Genomic DNA, 22913 nt, shown 5'->3' with positions numbered 1-22913 from the left:
ATGTCTTCTAAAAGTCTGGTAGTTGTTGTTCTCTTTGACATCTGGTGGGAGGGCGTTCCACAAGGAGGGCACCACTACCGAGAAGGCCCTCTGCCTGGTTCCCTGTAACTTGGCTTCTCGCAGTGAGGGAACCGCCAGAAGGCTCTTGGTGCTGGACCTCAGTGTCCGGGTAGAGCAATGGGGGTGGAGACGCTCCTTCGGGTATACTGGACCGAGGCCGTTTAGGGCTTTAAAGGTCAGCACCAACACTTTGAATTGTGCTCGGAAACGTACTAGTAGTTCTATGAGTGAGTTTCTCTATCCTATGCTCTTATGCCTCTAGAATGCTAATGGAAACACCATCACTGGTAGATCTATGCCAGTGGTGCTTTTGTGAGGATAGTGAGAACTTTCCCCCCTCTGTCTTGAATGCTGAGCTTTTTTCGGTTGCTGGAGGAGCAGTTCTGCACAATCCTAACCAGGTCATGGGGTTAGGATTGTTTGCAAGCCAATAACCTCCCATGCTACATTGACAACCTCCCATGCTGCATTGACAACACTACCCTGAATAGTCATGTTCCTTTCTTATATATAATATCCAAAGTAAACTTGTAAAATTTCTGTTTCTGCTCAGTAATGACATGCTATACATTTAGTTGTTAAAGATTTATTTGAAGGCCATTCTGTGTTTTTCTTTGCAGTATAATTCAGATTAGTATATTTACAAACTCTTCATTGGTAATTCCCACCCAGTTCATCAGTCAGATATGATAGTACCTAATGCATAATTACAGAACAGTCTGATCCCATTCAGTTGCTTTAGCAGCTGATGGAGGTAGTTGCCAGTGTTGGCTTGGCAACAGTTTATCAGAAATCTTTGCCTGACAGCCAACATAGAGCTGAGGCAAAGCATACTTAGTCTAAACTATAAGGAAAAGGCCGTGACAGATATAGGCTGCCATCATGGCTTCTATTCGGAAGGCAGACAATTCCAATGTGGCTTCGACTTTTTGTTTCAAATTCTGCTTGGTTCCAGAAAATAAAGACTGGCTTTCATAAGGACATAAGAAGAGCCTGTTGGATTGGGCCAGTGCTATTGGTTCAGCACTCTGTTCTCATAGTGGCCAGCCAGATGCCTATGGGAAGCTTGCAAGCAGGGTGCAACCTGGGTGCAACAGCACTCTCTCCTCTGGCAATTTCCAGCAGCTGGTATTCAGAAACCACCACATATTGTGCGAGCAAATTCCAAAGTTGGACTGTGTGCTGTGTGAAGACAGTTCTGAATCTTCCAAAATTCAGCTTCATTGGATGCCCCCAAATTCTAGTATTATGAGAGAGGGAGAAAAACTTTTCTTTCTCCACACCATCATAATTTGAAACACTTATATTCTGTGACCTCTCACTCACCTTTTCTCTAAACTAAAAAGCCGCAAATGCTGTAACCTTTCCTCAGAGCGGAGTTGCTTCATCTGCCTGAACATTTTGGTCAACCTTTTCTGAACCTTTTCCATCTCTACAATATACTTTTTCAGGTGAGGTGACCAGAACTGTACACGGTATTGCAAGTGAGGTTGCACCATCAATCTATATAACTGCATGATGATATCAAGTTTCATTTTCAATTCCTTCCCTAATGATTCCAAGCATAAAATGTGCCTTTTTCACAGTTGCCGCAGTTTAGCACAACACAAGGAAACCTGAGTCAACCACCAGATAAGATCTTTGTTTTCCCTTAACTAGAGTAACCTAAACCAGTTTGATCCTGCTGTTTTCAATAAAAGTTTCTCAAGATGCTATCTAAAGAAATAAGATTTTCTTATCTGGGTTATCTCCACCGTCTGTCTTGTAGTATATAATTCTCAAGTAGGGTCCATTCCAACTACCTGTAGTGACAAATTATAAATCAGGCTGTACAGACAAATATTTGATCTGAATGCTAGATGTTAATTGGTTTTTATGAGATAACCAATATAATTTTGAATGGCTGTTAGGATCTCAATCTAATACCACCTTCCCCTAAACACAAAGGATTCAAATAACTTACAAATGATATCCAATTTGTCCTTGGAGTACATATGATAGATAAGAAGACCAAAAAAATCCACCAGATTGGATGCAGATTCATGATGTTCATCTAGTCACTTACTTAGGAGGTTAAGTGCATCAGAAATTCAGAATACATTGGCTACATATGGTATTAAGAAGCACTCGTGAATAATTCCAGGAAGGACTGAAATGAAGTCAACAAGCTTCTATTGTTCGCCCTTCCTCCCCCAGTTCAAGGCACATCATATAACAGAAATTTTACTTCAATTTCTCTACAAAAGGCGGACTGATAGTGCATGTTCCTCTTTTGTAAATGGCTTTCAAGTATAGAAGTACAACTTCCTCTCATGTTACCTCCTCATTAAAGTTCATGCAGCCACATTTTTGCCTTTGCCAGTTTGCATCTGTAACAAATGAGTGAATCATGATTAATTTTACATGATTAATTTTTACATGTGTAAGCAATAAAACATGACAGAGCGTAGGCTATAATGTGTTCATTAATGACAATATCCAAATGTAAATGGCACATAAGTTTCAGATCTGTGAGCCTGTATCTCCAAAGAGGCAATCATGCCATCATTATAAACTTGCATGAATATATCCTACTGGATTTGTAAAAATATAATTATTTTGATGTTTGTGACAAGGGAAGCTGATTGCAGGCAATATACCCAAACTTTTAAGGACAAATGATTAGAGCAGAGCTAGACAATGTAGGGCCCTTCAACTCCCATCAGCTTCAGCCAGTATTATCAATAACCAGGGATGATGGAAGTTATATTTCATAGCATTTGGAGGGATCATGTTCTGGATTAGGTAATTCTCCTGGATTAGGTAATGTGATGTAGACCAGTGCTTTCCAAATAGCTAATTACTGAGGACCCCTTATCTTTCAAAAGCCAAGCCACAACCCCTCCCCCTCTTTATCTAAAATTTTAATAACTCTATGGTAGTTACACGTGTAAAGCAAATTTTTTTTTGAAGAAAATGTGGGGTGACCCCTAATAAGCAAAGGATTTTAGGTATATTAAAAAGACAGATAATAAAATTTGTGATATTACCACAGATTGCCTATCCACAGACAGTAGGAAAAACCTGTCTCCATTGCTCTGAATCTGAGATGGTACAACTTATAAAACTTTGCAGCATATGGTTCTGCTAACTGAGGCATCTTGTACCTTCAAGACATAGGTGAAGGCTTGATAAAGTATTGGTGAAGACTGAGTAGAAAATAGCTGGAATTTTGTAATGTTGGTGGTAGTAGTAGTAGTAGTAGTAGTAATAATAATAATAATAATAATAATAATAATTTATAATTATTATTATTTAGTCCTCCTGTGCCCATGTTTCATCCCTGGCTTAAATAGATTAATTAAATACAGTACTTATTTGAAGTGAGGTTTTTATTCTTGCTGACTACCCAATAGGAACAACCAACTTTTGAATTTATTAAGATTCTGCCGTACATCTGTTTCCTCCCACCCCAAAATGTAGCCACATACAGTACATGTGGGAGCTCATTTATTTGAAAGTATAGGAGGGGTAGTACCTCTGGTGGGGGACACCTCTCATGCTCCTTCTGTGATAATTTGCCCACCTTTGGTCCCCCACTCAGCTCTCACCTGCTCAGCAGGCAACAGCAGCCACACCCCAAGAACAGCTTTGACAGGCCAGCTAAACCAGGGGAGGGTTTAGTGATTTAGGGACTTCCCCTGCATGTGAAGTCAGGTTCCGGTGGATTCAATGGATGAGACCAAGAGTGGGTCCAACAGTCAAGAAGGCGGTTTTTCCCTGTGCTGTAGAGGGAAGTAAGGGGCAAGTGAGTCACACCAACCTGGAAAGGTAGCCTGTCTAGGAGAAGGAAAACTCTGATCCTAAACCTCTGCTGCCTTGGGGGATATCGTCAGGAGAAAAGACTAAGGAGTTAACCCTACACAAATCTGGAGTGGAGTCCCTAAGGTGGTTGCATGGCACCTTCTACACCTTCTTCCAGCAACTTCTGCAGCCAAGCTGGTGGCAAATGTATTGCTTTGCTTTTGGACCACCACATCAGTGAAGCTGAATGGGGGGGGGGGTGTCTTGTCATCTGGGCAGTATAGGACCTTCATACATGCTGCCTAGGCTTGCACCCTGTGGAGGTCACTTCAGTGCTGCTAATGCAGCAGTTTGACTTCACCCCTGGAGTCACATTTCATTGTCTCTCATGACAAGTGCCAGCAACCCAACTTCCACATTATAATGTCTGTGTGAAAGTTCTAAAGGTGTGTATGTTCCAGCTGGGTCCAGGAGGTTGCACAAGGCTGTGGTATCAACCACTTTGACAGAGTCAGTAACTGTCCTGCTCTTGAAAAAACCCAACTTGGACTTGGAAGATATAAACAAATAAAGGCTAATCGCTAGCATCTCTTTCCTGGTGGTTGCAAGTCAGCTCCAGATTCTCTTGTATTGAACTGCTTTCCTAGATTCATTGCAATTGGATTTTGGGTCTGGTTTTGGAATGGAAACTATTAGCTGACCTGTGGGACAACTTTTGCCAAGAGACAGACAGACAGGAGTGTGGTCCCATTAACTTTTTCAGCAAGTTTTGATCCTGTCAACCTCTGTAGTCTTCTGGACAGACTATCAGAGTTGAGGGTTGTACCACAGTGGATCCACTCCTGTTTTGATGGTTAATTCCAGAAAATGGTGCATGGGGATTATTGCTCTGCTTCTTGCAGTTAAGTTGTGAGGTTTTATCCCCAATGCTGCTCAACATAAACTTGAAACTGATAGGTGAGGACACCCAGATCTATGGACTGAGGAGTGTGAATCAATATGCAGCTGACACCCAGCCCTACCTCTCCTTTTAATGAAGTCCCGGGAAGGCAAGGGGTGTTCTGATATGGTGCTTGACTTGGTAATGGATTGGAGGGTCAATAAACAGAGATGCAGTTGAAGGCATACATCTCAGTGTTCAACCTTTTCTGGATCAGCTTCATGGTTTCGGGGCTGGATCTAGCACTGTGCCTTGAGATACAGATGGCCTCAGTGGCTTTTGCTGATATCCCAACTGCAGCTTTATCTGGGCAGAGACTGTCTTGCTGCAGTTATCTACACTTTGGTAACCACCCATTTAAATTCCGGCAATACAATTCTATCTTGGGTTGGCTTTGCAAATGGTCTGGAAACTTCAATTAGTCCAAAATAGGGCAGCAAAGCTGTTTACTGGGACTGGCCATTATGATGACATTATGCCAGTGCTTTGCCATCTGCACTGGTTCCTAGTCCATTTCTGAGCTCAATTCAAAGTGCTGGTATTAACCTTTAAAAGCCCAAAACAGCTTGGGGCATTGAAGTGAGCCAGCACTATGGGCATCCTGCCAAGAATTGTCAGGGAGGGACAGAAGGAATTAAAGGCCTCTCTTTCGCTTACGGGTGTCCCTTCCTACACAGCTCTGTGAGCCATCTGTGCATTCACGGATCATACCCAGAATCAGAGAGGAAATTATGTACACATTGTCATGGAAGTGGGAAATGTTCACAATTCTTGATGTGCATCCTATCTGGTGAAAACTATAGTTGTGACAAGCAAAGCATATGCAAAGTTGATGAAAATTAATACAGATGTTTAAACTGAAGCATCATCTCTAAGCAATTTCCCCTCAAACACTTAGCCATTTGGCAAATAATAATTGAATTTTATCCATCTGAAAGAAGAGGAATTGAAACCTTTCTCGCTGTAAATGATGTTTTACTGAATCCATTTCTATTTACTTTTGATGAAGTTCATTTCAATTTCCTTTGAACCACTGCCCTGTATTTATGTGCATATGTGCGTGTTTATTACGGAATTGTCAGGAAATAGAGACTCTTTTGTCAAAGCACTGAGTAATTTATAGTAATTGCTGGCACTTTTATAGTTCCTTCTGAGATGTGCATTGGATGTCCAATCGGACATGGCAAAATCATGTTATATTGTGGTTTGAATTGTTTTTTTTTAAAAGTAAAAATATCCAGTCAGAATAGCAACTGGAAATCATGAAGAGAAGCTACATTTCACACACCTTGAATCCAGTCCTGGTGTTTTAAGGGTAGCACTAGGTACTGATGGGGAGGGAGATTCCATTTTCATAGCACAGCCTTCTTGTTCCATATAATTTGAAAGTATACAATCTAGAACCATCAACGACATATTTTCATCAATACAAGGCATCCAGCTTGTTTAGTGCTGTGTATGCCTAGGCCTAGTCAACTAGATAGGCTTGGGGTTGCACACCAAACCCTTCATTAGCTAAGATGGTTAATAATTATAACACTTTTCCTCCAGGGTTAGAATACTCTACATGCATTAGAATAATAGAATTGTAGCATTAGAAGGAACCCCAAGAATTATCTAGTCCAACCCCCTGCAATGCAGGAATATGCAGTTGTCCTGCAACCTTGGTGGTATCAAGATATTCACCCAACAGGTTTCATTTATTTATTTATTAATACTCCACTTTTCTGTAACAAGTTACACCCAAAGTGCCTTACAAAGTACAAATCCAACGATCAATTATGAATACAGTGGTACCTTGGGTTACATACACTTCAGGTTACGTACGCTTCAGGTTACAGACTCCGCTGACCCAGAAATAGTACCTCGTGTTTCAGGATGAGAACAGAATTTGTGCTCCGGCAGTGCAGCAGCAGCAGGAGGCCCCATTAGCTAAAGTGGTGCTTCAGGTTAAGAACGGTTTCAGGTTAAGAACGGACCTCTGGAACGAATTAAGTTCTTAACCCGAGGTACCACTGTACAATCTACAAAAATGGTCAACAGTATTTTAGTAAAGCAGAAAATTTGTTTCAAATTTCCAAAGATGGAGATAAACGGATATGTAAAACTGCAAATACAGGAGTATTTGAATAAAATGCCACCAGCCAGACATTACACACTCCATGATCATGGGAGAGCCCCTAATGTATGAATCTTAAAGCATACTCTCTTTCTTCCTCAACTTCACCAGTAGCTAGAGGCATAATGCAGCAGGAGGGCAGGAGACCTACATAAGTGACTAATTCTCTATCAAACCCCACACAAAATCCTAGTGCTTTCTCTCTCTCCCCCACTCCCCTGGATGCTTATGAAAAGAAACTTCTACATTTGGCAATATCCAGCAGAGCATTGATCCAGGCCTCTGAACAAAGAGCTGATTTGCATTTCTAGCTCCTGAGAATTAATTCTGTAAGCACTCTTTTGCCCCTTGGGGGACACTTCTCATTTATTCAGAGACCGAGAGAGGCTAATATTGCTCTACAAAAGCTAAATACATATTGAAGTCGAGATAATTCTTCTAATAAAATCTATCCAGAAAGGGGCTGTTAATGGGATCATCTCATGCTGCCTCATGTCCAGTATTTCTCCTAGTCCCATTTGGTCCATTTTTAAGTTCTTCTCTTTGTAGCAAAGCCAAAGAGCTAGAGTTTCATTTGTTGTTAACCAAAAGAAATAAGTCAGTTCATTGGCTCATTTCAACTTGCCATATCAGGAATGGGCAACCTTCTGGGTACCACATAGCAGTGGTGATTGGGGCTAGAGGCAAAAGTGGGTGGAGCATCATATTTCCTCTTGGTACCATTGGCTGTTTTCAGTGCAAACTCACACACTCCTCTCTATCCTCCATCCAGACAAGCAATGCTTGTTAATTTGGTTTGAGGAAAAATAGATATCGGGAAATAAAAAGGAGAATTTCCTGGATGATTGAGATCCAGATTTGGGGCAAGTGCTTTATGGTGACAGAGCCTCAGCAGAGAATTAAAATAATAAAATCTGCAGCAAAGTAAATTGTGGAAATACAGGATGTTAAAAGGGATATTTTAAAGGTCTACGTTGCTTTCAAAGTTTCCCACTACCCTTGGCATAGGAAAAGTCCATATGTTTGGTAAGTTAAAAATGATTTACTTCCAAACTTTTCAAAGGTCAAATGTGCTTTCCCATACAGAATTTAGAAATGACAGGCAGTATAACTTTGGTCCACAAATGGTAAATGTCTAAATTATTTGTATAGAAACAAAGATGGCCTCTTCCTCCCAAGGTAAAGGGAATGAAGCTAGCTAAGCCTGGCAGAACAGCTTACTCATCTTAACACCTTTCATGCATTAAATAGAGCTCAGTGTGCTGGTTTTATGAGGCTGATTATCCCATAAGCAAGAGAGATTATCAGGGTTCAAGGACACATTCCACCCAGGCAAAAACACTAAGGCTGTGAAGCAGGGCCGTGAGGGGTGTGGCCTGGGAAGAGTTGTAAGGGCCACCAGAGTGGTCTGAAGGGCCATATTTAATCCTTGGCCCTGAAGTTCCCCACCACTGTTCTATGTTGACCATATCAAGAGATCTTACTAACAGAGAACTTCCCAGCTTATACTTCCCATCAACCTTATACACAATTGTCAGGGTAGCTCCTTTATTATAGGTGCACTACTGCCATCCTAGCAGTTCGAAAGCACATCAAAGTACAAGTAGATAAATAGGTACCGCTCCGGCGGGAAGGTAAACGGCATTTCCGTGCGCTGCTCTGGTTCACCAGAGGTGGCTTAGTCATGCTGGCCGCATGAGCCAGAAGCTGTACACTGGCTCCCTCGGCCAATAAAGCGAGATGAGTGCTGCAACCCCAGAGTCGGCCACGATTGGACCTAATGGTCAGGGGTCCCTTTACCTTTATCTTACTTAATTACAAGGGAACAGGCTTTTCCAGCCATGATTCCCCAGACAGGAAATGTGCTCCTTAAAGAGGATTAGAAGGAGAAGCATATAGATGTGTTATCAAGGTCCTGGTGAGCTACCCAATGTCATTAGCATGTTGTCTTGAATTTGGCTTGGTGGGTCACAAATTGTGATGGATGCCTTTGTGGAGTTTAAAATGGCCTTAATTTAAATGACAAAAAATGCTACGTCGGGCAAGTGAAATGGTATATCCTCACTTTTTAGAAGTTGTATTCATTAAGAGGGCTGGATCACTGTCCCTGGAAATTTGACACTAAATATTTATTTCATATACTCAGCTATCATGCCCATAGTATCTAATAACAAATCCAGTAGTTTAAGTTTCAGAGCCCCAGTTGGCAGATATTTGAACCACAATCTGTCCAGGGAAGCCAAGAGGGAAGCCAGGGGCTGTTTTCCAAACTTTTGATGTGCTCATCTGTTTAGACAGTGAACTGCTATAAGCAAATGAGGTGCCATTTGGAGCCCCAGCTGCAGTAAGGTGGTGGCTGCAGATGCTCAGTGCCTAGGAGTACCAGGCAGTGGGCTCCATCCAATAGCAACAGAGAACAGGTGCAGTGTGCCACTGCCAACAAAAATAAAGTCATCCAAATGACAACATTGGCAGTTGAACAGATAATCAATGAGCATTTGCACTGAGTTTTCACAACCCAAGATCTCTCCATCCCATTGTCCAACCAAAGCAGAGGGCCAAGATGGCAGCCACAAGTGAGGCAAAAACTTCTGGCTTTTCTGCCTGCTAAATGATAGCAGATGGTAAACTACACGAGAATGGCTCTTCCATTGCTTTGGGCTCTTGTTTATAATCAATCTGGGACTAGGCAGCTGGGTTAGACTCAGATGTTCATGAAGTCACTTGGTAGCATGGCATACCTGATGAGAGAAGAGACCAAGGCAAATGACAGTGTTGCCATATGGCACCTCCAAGTTTATCCTCACCATTTGACTGGGCAATAGAAAATGGCAATCTTCTGGCACTGCAGACTGGAGATCAGTGGTGACCAAGGTCCTAGTCAACACAAATTTATTAATTAATTATTTTTTAAAAATACCCCATTTCCAATACAGTACATGTTTGAAAGTGGGTTATAGTCAGAGTTAAACAAAAGAGTTATACAAAATTTAAAATGTTTTTTTATTTAAATTTAAAACAACTAGGAGTTCAACAGAGTTGGGTCCATTATGCTGAAGGCACTTCTCCTTGTTGACAAAAGTCATGCTTCTGGTGCATGGGGGGCACTAACAGTGCTCCCCCATATGCTCACGGGACATAAAGGGTGATGCAGCAAAATTGGATTAGAATGACTGGTAGGATGCACTAAATTGCTGCAGGCTTCAGAAATAGAAATTACAGTACATTTTTTTTAATGATTCTTTAACTTAGAATGACAACAGCCAACACACAAAAGAGTGGGCTGGACTAGAAAGTCTCTCTCTTTCTTGAAAACCTTTCTCTCACTTTCCCCCATATCCTTCTAAAGCCAGTGCTCAGATTTGTGAACAAACAAAAACAGAATGTTGCAGAGCAAAATTATTCTAGAGATTTCATTAAGAACCAATATTATTCACTGCTGTTTCACTTTAAATTGTAGTGGGGTTATATTGTCTGCCATTAAAAGGGTTGGTGTGTGCCATCCCAGAGAGATTACCCCTCCTCTTGAGACCCAGTAGAAAGTGTTCTGAGAATTTTGGGGTTGAAATATGCGATAACAAGTGTCATTTCCTTTCACTACAAAGTTCTGTCTCATCATGAAACAGCAAGGCAGAGAAGCACAGAAGGGCCATGTTTTTCTTCAAAAGTCCCTCGAAGCTTGAAAGCAGAAGGGTTTTCTATCTTTCCCTCTGTTGTCATTTTTGTTTTAAGATAGTTGGTTTCAAGCAAGTTCAGAGCATTAGTCGCCATTGTGTTTTATTCTGCAGTGACAGCATCTGAAGCCCTATGCAGAATGTCTGGCTTCTTTCCTTCTCCTACATATGTAGCGCTGGCTGCCTAGAAATCCGTACAGGAAAAAGTGCCATCAAATTTTGAGTAATTGGAACAAGGAAGGAGGGTAGCGTACGTGAGGATTTGACATATCTTTCGTACTGTAATGCAGTAATGGGCTCATTCATTACTCATGGAGTGCTATGACAGGGCAAAGGGCCAGGAACAATGCTTTAAGGTCACTTGTGCGGGTGACCTGCCAAATAGCAAAAATGAAAAAGGAGTCTGAGATAGTGGCCCATTACAGAGGAAGAGTTCCCATTCTATGAAAAAGAAAGGAGATTGGGAAGATGATGCTAATTAGTACAATTTCTTCATTTAGTTTGATTTTAAGTCCATCCTGTCATCCCAAGTTAGGTAACAATATTGTGGAAATGAAATTCAGCCACTACAAATGAAAAAAAGAACCATTTGCTCATCCTTTCTCACAATGCGTAGAATCATAGAACTGTAGAGTTGCAAGGGGCCATCAATCTAACCTGCCGCAATGCAGAAATCTCAGCTAAAACATCAATGGCAGATGACCACCCAACTCTGCTTACAAACCTCCAAGGAAGGAGAGTCCACCATCTCTCGTGGGAGTCTCTGTTCCACTGTTGAACAGTTCTTGTTGTCAGAAAGTTGTTCCTGATGTTTAGTCAGAATCTCCTTTCTTGTAACTTGTATTTGCAGCACACTGATCTCGCCACCATCTTGCCTCCCTCCTCCTACCTCCCAGTAAGTAGCAGCGGCATGACCGACTAAAGGTCAAGTGAGTGGCACTGCCTCACAACGCCTTCCTCAACTGGTGGCTGAGGGTCTTTTTCTGTGAAACAATACTACATCATGCCAAAAGCATTGTGGAGGAATATGGTGGTCCACTGGGACACCAAGAAGAAGCAGAATAAGAACAAAACACCATCGCCGCCGCCGCCACCACTTTTCATGGTAATCCTTACCCAGGTCTGTTGGTCTGTGTGTCTTTTTTTCCTTTCCTTTTGCCCATACCATTTCCTGGACAAAACAGCTGTAGATAAAAGTTTCTTCTCAGCTCTAGCTTAGATAATATCAAAAGTTCCTTGAAAGTCTTTGGCCTGCCAGTCTCTGTTTTTTAAGTTACAGGATTTGAAACTCCTCATTTCCAGTTGCTACTCATTTGTAGGAGAATTGGAGTTGAAAAGCGAAGAGAAAGTGTTGGTGCAAAAAGTTCACATTGTCAGCTAGCACAAGAGGTGACACTGTGCCATGTGTTTACAGCTTCTGTCTTACAGACGTTAAGGCAAAATTTCCATGCTTTTTGGCACATGAGTGAATTTGTATAAGCATCTTAGCTATTGTCTTAAACCTTTTTATCATAGAAAGTATACTTAAAAAACAAAAACAAAACACAAAAAACCCCACCCCTGATAAACTATTACAGGTAGGTAAGATGGTTATTCTCGTTATTTTGCAGTATATAAAGGAGGAAAAATGCGGACAGTGTTTGGGGAAAAAATTGAAGGTAAAAAGTTCACTGAGAGAGAAAAAAAGCAGAGCATTGAATTGCTGAACTCTCTCTCCTCATATATATATATCTCTTATAGGCAGCAGAAGTGCTACATATGTCTTCGAATTATGAAAGGAACTGTTCTCATGAAGAATGATGGTTCTTCCACGTTCCAGCCCTAAATCTAAGCCACATGTTCCCATTCTGTTGTGACTGGCAGAGATTCTCTGTGGCTGGAGGTAAGCTTGGAGCTGGTTCCAGGAATCCACTTTTGGCTGGCAAGAGAATGCAAGTCGGCACTGGCTAAGTGTTTGCTGTACAGGCTGGCTGTACAGTTGGTGCTAGGCCCAATTGTTTCCCTTGTAGCGTAGTCACACTGCATACATAATTGCACACTGCACTTCATTAGCCTCTCTGTATCAGGAAGCTGGCCCATTTCCCTGCTTAACATTTAATCAGAGGTTTTACTGCTCATGAACATTTTAACAGGAGCAGATAGAGCTCGGAACTTTGCACATTTTGATTTAATTACCACTAACAGACAGATGTCAATTTCAGCTATTTTTACTCCTCTGTGCAGCCAAGTTTATGACAGTTTTTTAAAAAAATAAAAAAGAAGGTCCAGAGAACAAACTCCAGGCTGCAAGTGAAAACAGTTTTCAGAGCTTGTTAGAAAGGCATTGTCACCCTTGTTTCCTGCCAGACTGATCAAAAACGGAAAATAGGCCATCCTCTCTCACTTTCTATCTTTCGTCTCAAAGTGAAGTTCCTCCACTAGATACCTTAGAAGCTGGTTAGTGCAGTTCACAATATTGTGAAATCAGAACACCTGGCTCTAAGTCACTTTTAACTTCATGGACTTTCAGTGGTCAAAATTGGCTTACATCAAAGAATGTCAATGCCTCATTCTTAAAACTGCTGCATCATGGGACATACAGAGCTGCAGTTATAAAGCAGCTGAGGTTAAGTTAGAGTTGTGGGGATGTTAATCTGCCATGGCAGACAGATAGATCAGTATGTGTGTGAGGATCATGCTGTTCAGTGGGTTGTATATTGAGCTGCGAGGAAAGAGAAGAGGCCTCCAGTTCACCCTTCTCTCTTTATTTTACAAATGTGTTTGCCTCTGTTTCAGAAGGCCGTCACATTCCCAAAAGCCTTTCATAGCTGTGAGAATCAAATTGCAAAAAGGCATAGCTTGAACCCAAGAAATTCCTTCCTGAAATTCTCACATATCATTGATCAAGACTGCCCTTACCTTTTCCTCAGAACGTTTATGAAGTTTGAGAGAAATAGAGAGAAATATCTGTGCTCAGTGCCACTAAGTTTGCAAATGTTATTTAGTTTATGTTAATTAACTTCAGCTTATGTTAATTAACTCACAGAGGATTTAGTGCACAGTGCACCACTTGATGGAAAGCAATCTGGTGGTGCTTGTGGTGAGTAGAATGTTTAAAGCACACTGCAATAGGCACTTTAAGCTCTTTCTAGTGCATCAGAACAACAGGAATCCAAAAGTTTTTTTCTGCACGTGATAAATTCTACTGTAACATAAAGTCCAAGCTTGCTCCCAAGTGAGGAGCAAGAAACACCATCGGGAAATCACCTCAAAAGGGTTGCAGTGGAAACACCAGAATTAAATATGGGAAGTGGGAATAGAAGAAGCAAACCTTGGTGTGGCGGGGCAGGCAAAGGTATGTTCAGAAAGCCTTTCACAAGGATCCAGCATGGAATGAATTTGGGAAGGTGAACTACTTGGGCAGGGGAGGGAACTGCTCCCACTTCTAGAGCTGTCAACATGATGCATTGCCTCACACACATTCCCACCCCCCTAAAATGAATGCGTAAGCTAACAAAATGTTTTGCCTCACCATAAATAAGTGAAAATCATGGAAAATGGATTCTTCTCCTTTGGGCATCCATTTAAATCACAATAAATGAACCAAACTGGAATGCTGGTCTGACTGCTCAGGTTTACAGCACAAGGCAGAGAAGCAGGACTTTCTCTTTCGACTTGGACAAAACAGACCTACTGAGGTAAAAGTAAAGATAAAGGACCCCTGGACGGGTTTGTCCAGACTATGGGGTTGTGGCTCTCATCTCGTTTCAAGGCAAGGGAGCTGGCTTTTGTCTGCAGACAGCTTTTCTAGATCATGTGGCCAGTATGACTAAACCACTTCTGGCGCAACAGGACGCGGTGACGGGAACCAGAGTGCACGGAAATGCCATTTACTATCCTGCTGCAGTGGTACTTCTTTATCTACTCACGCTAGTATGCTTTCAAACTGCTAGGTTGGCAGGAGCTGGCCAAAGCAATGGGATTCAAACTGATGACCTTATGATCAGGAAGCCCAAGAGGCTTGGTGGTTTAGACCACAGCGCCACCTGCATCCCACAGACCCACTATAGCCCTATTCAGTGTGGAACAGGGAGCACAAACAGATCAAATAGCCCCACCCCTAGTCTTTGTGTGAGGAATATGCATATCTGCAGTGATGGAGCACATGTAAGACATAATTGGTGTTCTAATTAGAAGAGAACCTTAGTACACACTGCTTTTAGTGAAAATGCTCTGTTGCTACAGATGGTCACTGTCTTCATGTGAAAAAAAGGGGACGTGGCACTTCGGCACTTCCCTACTGCTGCTCTTCCTCCATGAATACAGGAGAAGAAAAATGCCCAAATAGGACTTCGCTGGCTATATTCTGAAGATAGACAAGGCAGGTGAATCATTTTGTGTCTTACTCAACAGGCCTCTCTACCCACTACCTGCAAGAGAGAGAGAGAGAGAGAGAGAGAGAGAGACAGTGTGGTGTAGTGGTTAAGAGCGGTAGACTCGTAATCTGGTGAACCAGGTTCGCTTCCCCACTCCTCCACATGCAGCTGCTGGGTGACCTTGGGCTAGTCACACTTCTTTGAAGTCTCTCAGCCCCACTCACCTCACAGAGTGTTTGTTGTGGGGGAGGAAGGGAAAGGAGAATGTTAGCCGCTTTGAGACTCCTGAAGGGGAGTGAAAGGCAGGATATCAAATCCAAACTCTTCTTCTTCTTCTTCCTCCTTTGATGAAGTGGGGCTCTGCCACTTATTCCATAATACTAGAGCTACCACTACAAATGTACAAATGACATTGGAGAGATACTAAGTTTAAATAAAAACTGAATGAAAGGACAAATGTAAATCCTAAGACTTCAAGAACAAGGTGACATTCTGGATTATTGCTCAACTGCTAATATTTCATCTTCAGAGCACTCAATTTGTAAAAGCAACAGCATTTGTTGATGTTCTTATGATTACCTTATTTCCTCTGTAAAAATGTTCTTCATTTTTATATTTATATATGTGAATAAAATGACTCTGTATTTACCTTTGTTGTTTCCTTGCTTGGTGAGTAATGAAATGCTAACACCGTGAAAGTTGACAGGAAAGAAATGCCTCTATTGACTGTACCAAGTTATTGCCAGATATTCTCACGAACACATTGTCTATGCCTTAAGCACAGCAAACAACACCAGTAAGTGGCATGAAGGGGAAAAGAGAAATGAAATGAATATAAAGCAATTTATCTGGGAAGAATGAAGCTTTGTCAGCCAAAGAAGAGAAGTCTCTAAACAGTTGTCATTAAGTACATTTGAGTTTCAGGTACTGCCTTTTTGTTTACCAGCTATATGGAAAAGATAGTATAGTAGAGTATCAGAGAACCAAATATTTTGGGTAGTGTATGTATGTATTATCAAGTTTATATTCTGTCCATAAAAATATCTAAGGTGGGTCAAGACTTCATGGCTGCCATGATAACCATGAGCCACAGATTACTGACCCAACACACACACTGGACCTTGTTTTCTCAACTGGGTGGAAAAAAAGGTGTTATTGACACTGGCCCCTTGTCATCGTCAGTTCACTTCCTGCAGAAATTTAAGCTTTCGGGTGTTGAAATTTTGCACCTTGCCTTGGGACACTGCTTACTTTGCACCTCCTTTTTTCCAGCTTTGATGACAACCTCTTGCTCGTCTGCCTTTGACCTCACACTTACTTCTGGTCCCTCCAGGCCTGTGTTGCTACCTTGGAACTAAACTTTTTGCACACTTGCCTTTGGCCCTTTTGCTCCTTGTCTCTGTCTCACCCAGTACCCGACTCCAGCATGTTTGTGACAAATGTCTGTTGCCCTTCAGATCCTTATCCAGCTTAGACCCCAGCTGCAGCCAATTTTAAAACTAAGTCTGGCAAGAGTCAGCGGAGAAACATAATAAATATCAATCAGTGAATGATTGATTGACATTAATAAATTACATAAAGTCTTGCAACATTCCCTATTTACTAAATAGGTAAAGAAATTTTAAAAAGCAAGCAAGGCAGGTGTGTTTAGCAACCTAATCATGGTGGCTCATTTCAGAAGAAAACATAATGCAGATCTGAACTCTCATGAGAACCAAGAATGGAAAGGCAAAAACCACTGTAGATTTCTCTGGAAGGGCAAATGAATGGGTGTTGCCAAAAAGTGAATGTATGATCACCTGGCTTGGAAAGGGAACATAATAGAATTGGCAAATCTAGTGATTAAAGGGAACCTTTCACAGACACTGAAGTGATTACTGCTATCAATTTGCCTTTGGGCTGGCACAGTTTATCCTTGTCTAAAATGGATGTGACTTCTTAAAATGGCTGTCCATTTGTTTCCAGAGAACCACACACATTAATTAGTGTAAGACAATTTTTTGTCACGATAGGAAATACACATTGCTTCTTTTGTGGTTCCAGTTCGGGAAGCAATAAGCTAATGAATGTGTTTAAAGAAAGCCAAGTTAAATGACATGATGTTGACTCCTCTGTTTTGTGTGTGTACGCATTTCGGGCCCTTCTTTTGGAGCATGCAGATTTACAAATTGGCAGATCCATCAAGGTGGTTGCAGGTATTGCTTTCCATCAGGGTGGAAAATGCAGGAAGGAAGGCTTGGGTTGCTTTTGCTATTTGCACTTGGGCTTTCCTGCCTTCTGTTGGTTGTTAGATTGTCACCAGGTGGCTCTCAGTTGCAAATGCATTCATTTGTACAAATAAATGAACAGTAACAATTAATTACACACTCTGTGAGCGCAACTCAGTGGGAAGGCAGGGACTGTGCAGACTTGCACTGTCTTTCTTGTCCCAAAGGCGTGATCAGGAACTTCATTATCAGGCTGTGCAACCTTTGGATATTCCCACCAGCTTTCTTTCATTCTTATTTATTTTAAAGCAACAATTCCATAACTTTATATCTGATTGCCAGAAATATGCATGCACGAAATGGTGTTTGTTTGTTTTTTGTTTTGTGGGGGAGAAAGCGGAAGGAAGAAGATGGCACTGCTGCTAAAGTCTGCCCTTGGAGAATAAATTATTACCACATGAAATGTGTAGATCCTTACAAACTACTATGCAGGCTTGTTGATGTAAGAGTAGATCATTATTTGGATTGCTTCAACCAATAGCACTGACATGGCAGTGCGGGCAAACAAAGCTGTTGACTGTGAAGGCAAAGAAAAAGAATGAAAATGGTACAGAGGGCAGGATTGAAAAAATATTTGTTTACCCCAAATATATGAAATATGTGCAAATGGCTTCTTGAAATTCTCCATCCTATGTATGGACACAGACTTATGATTATGCTATGCTCTTTCTAGGACATGGAAGGTGTGGGGTGAGAACTGCAGCCAGGACAAAATTATGGCTGAGAATATCCAGGAGAACAAGTGCCACTTAGGAGGCTGCCTCTCCTCTCTGCCTTTCAGGAAAAAATATCATGGCAAAAGGAGACCAGCCTGTTCCCCCCCCCCCCATTGGCCAGTGAAGGAGCAGTTGCTTCAATGCTTGCTTTCCTCTTCCCAAAGTTGGCCCTACCATTCAACAGAGGGATGTAGCTGCCTCAGGTGGCAGGTGCAGGAGTGGCAACATTGACCATCCCTTCTGATCCTTCTGGACATTCACCTCTGTGAGAGGACAGAGTTGTGTATGCTATGCATCCAACGTTCCCCAAACTAGCCTGCTAACCTCTTGTGCAGTTGATGATGTAGTACCAGGGCCAGCGAAGTAAATTTCAGCTGCCAGTCCGTTCAGCTTCTGTACAGGAGTGGGGGGTGGGATCAGGCAGCAAAATGTCATAGGGCAGCTCTCCACCTTCCCTCCTCATTCTTTATCCCTTTTGTATCCTGTCTATTGGATTAGGAGTTGGCAGGCATGGGCTGTCTTTTCTTTTTACATGCTTAGAAAATGTTATATGCCTTATAAAGGTAAAGGTACCCCTGCCCGTATAGGCCAGTCTTGACAGACTCTAGGGTTGTGCGCTCATCTCACTCTAGAGGCCAGGAGCCAGCGCTGTCCGCAGACACTTCCGGGTCATGTGGCCAGCGTGACAAGCTGCATCTGGCGAGCCAGCGCAGCACACGGAACGCCGTTTACCTTCCCACTAGTAAGCGGTCCCTATTTATCTACTTCCACCCAGGGGTGCTTTCGAACTGCTAGGTTGGCAGGCGCTGGGACCGAGCGACGGGAGCGCACTCCGCCGTGGGTATTCGAACCGCCGACCTTTCAATCGGCAAGTCCTAGGCGCTGAGGCTTTAACCCACAGTGCCACCCGCGTCCCACCTATATGCCTTATACTTGTTAAATAATAAATAATACTTAGGAATTTCTACTGTAGTAGTAGCAGGAACTTTACCTGGGTGCATTACCTGTATCATGGAGGCATACAGATCTTGTGGTGCTCTCCAGCTTCTGTTACAAAACATGCATGGAACATTCTGAGGAACAAGGGACTCTCTGACATCCAATTTTCTTCCACCCTTGTGTGATAACTGGTAAGATTGCCACCAGCAATCTCAGACACTATCAACTGGTAGAGCATGAGACCACCAGATATCTCACAAAACGAAGGGAGCTGCAGGTAGGGATGGACAAATCTGTCAACAACTGTTTTGTTCCAGTTTCCTATTTTCTTCTGATCTTATTTCAGTTCTCCACATCTCCACATCAGTTGTTAATAAAGCAACGTACTGTTAAAAAAACGCATTCAGGAAGATGTGGAATTTGTGATATCTTCCACTGGACAGCAATGCAAAATTTAGAAACTACTCAATAATCTCTCTCCCTCATCTCCATTGAGTAATCCATTAGAACTGTTTAAAGATCAAACCACACATATTTCTCAGTAGTTGTCCAGAAACATTTGTAAACATTTTAAAAAATAATTTGAGAAATATTAAGAAACTCTCATTAGTTTTTGGTGAATCCATAGAGCTGTATGGAACAACTATCGTATTATATGTGAAAATTATGGAAACCAGATTCTCTTGACATAATTTTTACGCTGGCATGCTGAATGCAACACTGTCTGTGTCTGCTTAGTTATTAATGTATTGCTTTTATACTGTTTTGTTGTTTGTTATTACCCTCTAGTGTGTTTCTGGGCTGTGTTGTGCCTTGATGACAGCACATATGCACTCATTTCTGATTGCTGGCTCTGTTGAAATGGTACCAAATGCAATATTATTTGCACCTTGCCAGCTTTTCTGGGGTGAGTAAACTTGGACAAAAGAGGAAAAACCTTTGACATAAATATCTGCAGTGCATGGAGAAATAGCTTAGTGTTCAGAATTAGAAAATAAACCAATAAGGGTTTCCTGATTAGCAAAGATCAATGAAAAGTGAATGGTTCAACATCAAGGATGAATCTGTCCGGAGGTCAAATGAGGGACTACCTCAGGCAGCAAATCTTTGGAACATTAAAGGACGAGAAATTCTCTTTTTAATTATTATACATTTTATTTTATTTTTAATCTGAGTTCAAAAAGATGACCTTCCTTGTGTGTTTTTATATTATTTTGTAAAGTAAAATAATCCTTATTTACAAAACTGATTTTGTGGAGTCTTGTGAAGGAGATGGAGAGTAAACAATTTCCTTTAATAATGTGCACCATCTCATAGTTATTAGCAGTAAATGGCATACCAATTTTGGGTTGCATATCATGGGTCTTAGCATGGGCATGCCTTGATTTGCAAGCTCAGGTGACTGACCCTGACATCTATTTCAGCTAAAAAAGAAAAAAGAAAATAAATAAATAAATAAATAAATAAATGGTAGCTATCTAGTGAAACTTGCTGACTTGTGGGACATCTTCAAGAGAAGAAAAGGCTAAGGAGTAAACCCTACACAAATCTGGAGTGGTGTCCCTAAGATGGTTGGATGGTGCCTTGTACACCTCCTTTCAGCAACTCCTGCAGCCAAGCTGGTGCCAAACATATTGCTCTGCTTTCCTTTGGACCATGTTAGCGAGGCTGAGAGGGGCAGCCCAGGACCTCCATACACACTGTCCTGGAGAGGACACTTTGTTGCTGCTAATGCAGCAAAACAACTTGGGAGGCAGCGGTTATGAGTTACCAGCCTCTGCAGCCACAGCAGGCGCTGTGATTCTCCAGCAGTTTGACTTCATCCCCGGAGGCACATTCCATCCCCTCCTGAGACAGACAGATGCGAACAAAAATTGAAGCAGAGATAATAGCTGGAATGATTTCTTTTAAGTTGCAGGGTTTTAAGCAGAAGGATTGTGTAGTGGTGGATTTTCAGGAGTTCAAACTAAATGACCTCCATGGTCCTATTAGACTCTACAGTCACATCTGTACCCTACGCTGAAAACATAACAGTCATGACTATCCCCAAAGCATCATGAGATTTATAGTTTGTTAAGGGTGCTGAGAATTGTTAGGAGACCCTCTCCCTCCCCCAGAGCTACAATTCCCAGAGATCCCAGGGGGAAGAGACATGGATTGTCAAGCCACTCTGATTTAACAGTAGCAGTGGATATAAACAGCTGCAGCTACTGTTGGATCTCCTGTTCATGGTTTCTTTCCCCTCCTCCAGGAATCTCTGTGTCCCTGTCCCTCCAAACCTTTTAAAGTGTCTCTAGATTATGGTAGTTACAATAGATCTTCTTGCTGGATTTTGTTTAGGTTGTTTTGGTGTCTGAATGAAGCTTCCCTTCCGAACTGTTGTTAAGTAACTGTACCACCTTCCTGTCTGGCGGATACATGCACCCACTGTTGCATGTGGCGATCTGTGAATGTGAGCCAATATGTTTCTTGTTCAACCTAATTGGAGTTATTTTCTCATAGCATACCCTGCAGCTTATGTATTCTTTGTTTAATGGTTTATTCCCCCCCACCCCCGAGATAGATGGCATTTGTTTTCATATGAAGCATCCCCCGGCATCATTACACAATGTAAAAGTAATACAACTGCCTTTTTTATTATGACTTTCCATTGATTGCGGCTTATTTATAGCATGTGAAAGTAAAAGGCTGTCAAGTGTGTACTGTATGTAATTACTTCCCAAGGCTTTTATTGGTTTTAAAGGATGTAACCATTAGAGAAATCACAAGTACGCTTCCTATTTGTTGATCATTTCAATTTATGTTGCGGATTTAGTCAAAGACTAAGGTTTAATGTGGAATAGTTATTATTGTTTACCCAAGGTAAACAATAATAACTATTTATTCCATTATGAACCTTACTCTTGGACTAAACATAAATTGAAATGGCCAGCAAATATGATCGGGGGTGTGGTTTCAACAGCTGCCAAACACCATCCAGCAGTAACTGGTTTTCTGGAAGAGGAAGACTAAAGCCATTACAAATCCACATAGCTTGAACAGAGAAGAATACTCCTCAAGTAAGGAGAAAACAAATCCCAGTGTAGCTGCCATGGTGCCCAAACACCCTGAATGGGGCACACATGTGCAATAACAACTGAGATGGTCATAGACTGGGTGTTGTTCTGGAATAGATTATGTTCTCACTGCCAGTCCTCTGTTTCCAGTAATTTGTGTAAAGCGTGTGTGTGTTTGTGGAGGAGGGTAGGGATGTCCTTGCTGAAAGTGGTTCTAGACTTTAGAAGGATTCTACGCTCCCTTTCCTAATGCATCAGGTGCATAATAGGATCGAAAAACTCCATTTATGCAATATTGTCACACTCTAAAATGGATCAGTTTGGGGCATCCAACAGATGACTTCAAATTATTATTCTAAGTTTAACAGAACCCATCCCAAATAGGTTGCAGGGTTGTTGTTTTTTGTCATCACTAGGCCGAATATATGATATTGACCATACTGATTAAATGGGTCACCATGCAGCAGGAAAGGAGAATCTATAGTCCTTCAGGTGTTGCTGGACTGCAACTCCCATCATGCCTGACCATTGGCCATCTTGGCTTGGGATGATGGGAGTTGGAGTCCAACAACATCAGGAGGGCCACAGGTTCCCTGCTGTACAGGAAGTAGTTGCAGTGGCCTAGAAAGTATCTTTATTTATTTATTTAATCAAGAAATTCAGCATAATGAAATCAGCTACCCAAACAAATGTTGCAGAATGTGAGTCATTTTATTGCCTTGGGAGATTACGTTTCCAGTTATGATTCAGGGATGACAAATGCAAACATGTTATAGGACCTCACCTCACCCAAATGTATCCCTCCAAAATGAGCGCTACAGAATCAGTGAGCACCTTCCACTGCCTTGGTGATTGACATATACGAGAGATGGCAATCAAGTGTGCAAACCAGCACTATGGTGTGTTTCTCCTGTGGCTCGTTTACACTGCTGTGTTAAGTTTCTTCTTTGCTTCTTTTATGCAACAGCCGAAGTCTCCAAGCTGACTTTATAGTTTGAGGATAG

Source organism: Podarcis tiliguerta (genome assembly GCF_965153285.1).
Source record: "Podarcis tiliguerta genome assembly, chromosome: 1".
Taxonomy (NCBI): Eukaryota; Metazoa; Chordata; class Lepidosauria; order Squamata; family Lacertidae; genus Podarcis; species Podarcis tiliguerta.
Note: the sequence above shows the minus strand (reverse complement) of the source record.